The sequence below is a fragment of the Orbicella franksi genome, chromosome 8 (genome assembly GCF_964199315.1).
Source record: "Orbicella franksi chromosome 8, jaOrbFran1.1, whole genome shotgun sequence".
NCBI classification, from domain to species: Eukaryota; Metazoa; Cnidaria; class Anthozoa; order Scleractinia; family Merulinidae; genus Orbicella; species Orbicella franksi.
This window is the reverse complement of record NC_138152.1, coordinates 23,300,744-23,307,090: the sequence shown is the minus strand read 5'-3', so window position 1 is coordinate 23,307,090 and position 6,347 is coordinate 23,300,744. Positions and strand designations below refer to the sequence as shown.

At 37.1% G+C, this 6,347-nt stretch overlaps 1 long non-coding RNA gene across 2 annotated transcripts in view; it reads left to right on the top strand.

Moving 5' to 3' along the window:
• Positions 1–329: 329 nt before the first annotated feature.
• Positions 330–6,347, top strand: part of LOC145495464 (uncharacterized) — a 337,143-nt gene continuing 331,125 nt past the window's right edge. The window contains exons 1-4 of one of the 2 annotated variants that reach the window (XR_014050424.1): positions 330–1,185; positions 3,362–3,446; positions 3,838–3,961; positions 5,770–6,322. This is a non-coding gene — a long non-coding RNA (uncharacterized LOC145495464). Of the gene's footprint in view, positions 1,186–3,361; positions 3,447–3,837; positions 3,962–5,769; positions 6,323–6,347 lie in introns of those variants that run through there. The other variant, XR_014050422.1, reaches the window with a different exon arrangement.

Genomic DNA, 6,347 nt, shown 5'->3' with positions numbered 1-6,347 from the left:
TAATGTTTTAGCCCCACAAATAATTAACAAAAGATCGGAGAATTTTATTTATTTTTAACTATTGATCTCATTCGTTGTTATCAAAATTATATTTTTATAAGAATTACTTAATTCTTGTATTAATTTTTTTTATTAACTGTATTAATTATTTATCTATTAATTGTAGTTATTTTATGTATCTTATTAGTACACGACCCCACAAACTTGTTAGCTTTGACGTCTTTTATCGTGTATAAATAAAGGTTGTATGTATGTATGTATGTATGTATGTATATATGTATGTACTGCATAGACTAAACACGCTACACGTATTGCGTGACTGGTGTTACGTATTATAGCGGAGCTCCGGCGGAGCCCCATACCCATATAGGGAAGAAAAGGAAACCCATGAATTGATTTTCTCATGGTTATCATGGCTAGCGGTATTGCTCGTGGGCGCGTACGCACGACGGCGACGACGACGACGACGACGACGACGACGATGACGACGACGACGACGACGAAGACGACGACGGAGTCGCGCAAGATGGCGGCCATACTCCAGCTGATAGGTTGACAGAGACATGCACCCTCAGTTGGTAGCGGGAGAATGCCATTTTTCTTGGCGGGATTTTTAAAGAAAAACGATAGCGGAGGTTGATTTAATATTTTTAAGACAGGGTTGCGCTGAAGCAAAAGACAGAGAGCAAGAATTAACAGGCAAAGAAGTAGCGGAGAAGATCGCGAAAAAGACTGAGCGGGCCAGCGCTGGGGAAGGAGGCGAAACAGTACTGAACAATGCCGTGAATTATAGCTAGTCAAGGGCTAGAGAAAGGAGGTGAAATAATACCGAACAATGCCGTGAACCAAAGCTAACGAGGGCTATAGAAAGGAGGCGAAAGTACCCGACAAATTGATTCAGAAGACTGCCGAACTCCCCATGGCCAAGTTCAAAATTCGCGCGAACGTGATGCTGTGCAGCCGTTCAAGAAAATTGAAAAGTCACCTGATTTGGTCAGGTCATGAACAAGAGAAATCAAACGTACCCGAGTGTTTTAGAGAAATTGCAAAACAGTAAACGTAGCGGAAAGAAGTGGTTGATTCGTTGATCTATCGAAAATATAACTTCAGTTTAGTCTTCACAACTTTTGCTGCAAGTTTCTGCCTGGAAGATTTACACTGGCCGAACTGAATTGCCAACTTGCGGTAAGTGACTTTTGTTGTTGCGTTTGGTATGAAAATTAACAAGTTGCCTCGGCGATATAAGCTTATTTTCAATTGGAATCCATTAAAAGTCTTCCTTATTTGAAGCCATGCTGTAAGAGATTTTAAAAATTGCATCGTTTTAATTTCGCTCGTCTCTAAACAATAACACGTGGGTCGCTTTGGAGGTTGCTGTAAGTTGTAAACAAATTATGTTTTCTATCGATTTTCGTCGTCAATTTAAGCTTATAACCTCACATCTAAAAATAAGCTTAACCAAAATCGTACTTGTAAACACGGCCGGGCGAGTTTTGAAGTTTTCTCTGATTTAGTTTAAGCACTGCCGCTTCGTAGACTGCTAAAATTTGTTCTTCTGTTGTTGAAAACTGAACCAAGAAAGGTCTACAAACCATTTTAAGCCGAAGCGAACAGGATTTGCTAAATTTACTTTTGTTCCTATGTGAATATTTGCATATTGTGATTACAAAGTATGGAGATTTCCTCGTTTTGTTAGTTCAATTTATTCGGTTTGGCGAAATGCTTTTGTGAATTCCGAGGTTAAATTAGGTGAAGACTGGTAAAGCTACTGCCAATAAAATGACTGCATAGCTAAATTAAGCCGTCGGCAAAAATACAGACTCTCAGTAATATTCAAATTTAAGCGTGAATAATTTTTAAACTTTAACACCGCAAGCTTAAACGAAGTTTCTTTATCCTCTCTTTTATTCGGTCACCGTTCATTGAAAAGGGATTTGCTGTTGATACTCGAGCTCAGATGTAGTGATATGCATCTTGTGTTTATAATGTAGATTTCCTCGTTTTATTTTGTTGTCTGTCCAATTAGTTCGGTTTGGTGAAATGCTTATATAGTCCAAAATGTCGAGTAGACGATTATGCATGGCAATCCTATCTGCAAATAAAGCCCTGCTTTGATTTTGATTGGCTATTTCATGTTATTTGTGCCATTGCTTTTGGTTGGGGGTACATGGACCCTATTTTGTTAATAAGAGGTTATTCCCCAATGCGGTATTTACACTTAATATGGAAATGTTCCAAAAAAGTGAGATAGTACTAATTAACTTGGTAAATTGAACAGTGTAATAGAAGTTCTTGCCCTGACCGTTTCTCAGTAATAAGAATAACTTTTACATACATATATACACAATTTAGTTGGAGAGAGCGCTCTCCTATCTCCACTCTCTCTCTCTTTGCTCTCTTCTTCACACTAATTTTTTATTAACTAACTTATTAAATGAATGTCACTGACTGTTTTCTTTGTTGTGCATGCATACTTTTTTGCTGGTCGAAGAAAGTTTCAGTTTCTTCCTGGCTGTACAGTTTCCTTTCTCCTGTCCTGTACCAATTTGTTTGTGATATAACTTCGTGAATTCTCTATTCTCCTTAAATTTTATCTCATCAGGTTGATAGAATGCACTCTCAGAGTGTTCCATCGCTGTCTTCAGTCGCTACAATTTTCCGGAAAAAAGCAATAGTTTTCTTAATTTCCTTTTACTTTGTGTTAGGACTTTTTAGCATGCCTGTAATTAGACCATGGGCATTACGGGAGAATAATTTTCAAGTAAAGAATTACATTCATTTTAGTGTTGAGTATTTTAAATTGTTATGAATTAGGCATTTCTTTTTATTTTTTATTTTTTTATATCTTTTATTTTAGTCGCATGCAATGTTTTATGGTTTTACCGAGGTATACCATGTAAATGTAAATAATGCACTGGAATTGGCCAATCAGAGTGTGCATTATATCGGCTTTAAACACAAACCACATATAATAAATGACTCATATGTAAATGATATTTTTATTACAGAGAACTGTACAGGGCAAGAACTTCTTCTTTTGTGAATTTATATATTAATTCCTCTCAGTGCTGTCAAAATGTCTCAGGAACCTTCATTTCTGATAATCTATTATTTTCCACCATACCTACAGCACAGAAGCTCACCAAATCCTAACTGATAACTAACATGTGTGTATCTCTAGCCTTTGCTGTGTGCTACATGTATATTCTGTTATCCTGCCTTAACTGCTAGGAAAAATTTTGGCAAAGCTGTTTCAACAGTTTCACTTAAATTGATTTCCAGTAACAGCGCTACATGTAGCAGTGTTATTGAGTATGAACTTTATGGAGGATTTTAAATTTTTATTTTTTTATGATTACAGACGACAACAAAATATACATGTGTATACATAACCTGATGTTGGTGTTGGTTACAAACTGTAGTTCATAATAGTCATCCTATTACAGGTTAAAGGGGGAAAAGTTCAGAGAGTTTAGAACATTTCTTCCCCCAGCACACCTTCTGTCTATAGGTGCAATAATTGAGAGGTTATATATATGTACGAAGAGTAATGTAAAGTTACTGTATAAACTTAGCATTAAAATCTGACATTTGAACGCCTCCTTTGCTAAAATTAGTCATGATTTAATTGTTATCACTCCCTGTGAATTCATAGAGATTCCAGAGGCAAATTATAACCTAATGTGGAAGTCCTGTCTTCAGGTGAGGGAAAATGACACAAAAGAGTTACAATGAAAGTAAAGAGAATTGTGAATGTTGATATGGTGTACATTATACATCATGTAAAGGTATTTGGTGAGTGCCAAAGGCATAACATTTCATGTATTGCTTTTTCAGGACAAATTATATAACAGTGACGTTTTAAAAGGTGTGATCAGAAAAATAATCAGTACATTGTCCAGGCAGCATCAGTTTATGGACGGCATATGCAGACAGTAAGAGGAACTGTAAGCACTACCACGTAAGTTAGTTTTATGCTTATGACTTCTTGTTCTTGAATTTTGTGTCATTTCATCACAAGAATAGGTAACGAAAGATGCAATAGTTGTTGCAATATATTTTTGAAGGAAAACTTATAAGTCTGCCTATGCTGGATAACAGCCATGTGTAAACTGAATGTGAAGCAAACAATATGTTAAATATGGGGCAACCCTAAAACCCAGAAACCGGAATCCGGAATCTGGAACCAAAAACCGGAATCCAGAAACTGGAAACCGGAATCCGCAAATCAAAGAAAATAAGTTCTTCAAATACGCGAAAATTGTTTTGCTTAGCTTTTCGACTGTAAAAAGTAAGCTGCCAAGTAAAAAGGACCTCAAACTTAACCTTTTTTGAAACAAAAATTCCCCGTCTGTTGAAATCGTGCAACCGTTATTTTTAGTGAGGGCTATGATTATGAGAATCTCAGTAAAGTGCGTCTTAATTTTATTCCAAGCACCTCGAGAGTGTCTAAAATAAGCTTGCTGGTAATTGCCATTTTGTTTAATACGTGATCTTCAATTTACCGGAAGTATAAATTTATCCTTTATGTCTAGTACATACTGAACAAGATAGAAAATGTCATAGAGAACAGGATATCCATCAGTGGCAGCCCCCTGTACATTGACGGTCACGCCCCCCAATTTCGAAGTCCAAGGGCTAACCCGTCTGGTCTAAAATTGAAATTTGATTTTTCCAACAGATACGAGACCAATTCCAGGTTAACACAATTTCCACACTGATACTGTGACAAATCAGCATTTCATATTCTTGGCGGCCATCATATTAAAACAATTTGTAGAAATGTTGCACACTTACTTCCGTCTGCTTCTCACTTGCTGACAGATCAGACCACATGCTGTTCAAAGATGCTAAAACACTGCCAGAAGCTCACTGCAATAGCCTATAATAGCTTGTTGTTAATGTGCTGCTCACCAGTCTTCTCAGAGCAATTTGATCTAGACAAGAACTGGGCTCTCACCAGGGCCAGCTTGAACAAAAGATGGGTAACTTAGCCTATGAGCAGGCTCTCGTGTTTGGGCTGGGGGTGTGAGTGGCAAAGCCGCATGAAGGCTGTTGGTGACATGCCAATGCAGAGAAACATTAGACACCTATTTAGCCTGCTCAGACAATAGAGACAGATATTAGAGCCTGCTCGCAGGCTATGAGTAACTCTATCCACCCAAAAAATCAGTAACCCTGACTGGATAGTGATGTACCCAATGGATAGATTTATGCAGCTTTTGAACAACGGGGCCAGATATACAGCTAAGGGTTGTTCAGAAGTAGTCAATAATTTTTTAGCAATTACAGTCTGTGGCTGAAGTAAAGCCAAGAAAATAAATAACAACAAAATGATTTTTGCTCATATTTATTTATTAGACATTGCTGAAGTGAATTATTTCTATCATCATTCATAATATCTGGATTCCAGATTCTGGTTTTTGGTTCCGGATTCTGGATTCCGGATTCTGGATTCCAGAGTCTGGATTCCGGATTTCGGTTTCCAAATTCAATGTTTTAGGGTTGCCCCAGATGATGTATGTACATATGTTTAAATCTTGAATAATCTGAAATTTCAGAGAGTTTAAAAATATCATATCATATCTGTGATGGTTCTGAGGTGGAGGGCTGTTACATGTACATGTAAATGTCTCATGCACGATTTTTCACTCGTTATGATTCAGGTGCAAATGGTTTCTGTATCTGTTGATGTGCAACAATCTACACCAATATTTCAACCTAATAATGTACAGTGTATATTAATTGACTAAATTATGCTGTTTTTAGTTGGCCAGTGCTACTACATAGTAATGTGATGTTGAAGTGCACAAATTTACAAACATGCCCAGTGTCAACTTGTCAAATACATGTATATGAACTGGCCAGACAGTGTAGATTACAAAATTCTCTGCAAGGTAAGATGTTTCTTAAACATTATTTTGTAATTAATGATTTCTCAGACATTGTTTTCTTCAAGAAAAGATTCATACCCCACATGGAGGTTTTTTCTCTATTAGAGTTCTTGATTCCTGATACTTTAATTTGGAATTTCTAAAGACTGGCCATGAATGGATGTTGGGTGTGAATATCTTCTGGAACTGCACATTCATTCATTGAGTAAGCAAGAACATCAGTATTTATCCTGACAAACTCTGATTTTCTTCTGGAAGCTGAACTCATATACAGTTGTACAGTACGTTATATGTACAACCAAACAGCCTGGATGACCCTGTGATTGGGACTGTGCACATTGTTGTAACCCTCAATGTTCCAGTTGCCTGTTTGAAGCAAATTGCATTTGCTCTCGAAAGCAAGTGGCGAAGTTCATAACAGTTATGTAAGTTTGCTTTGTATCCCAGGGCAGA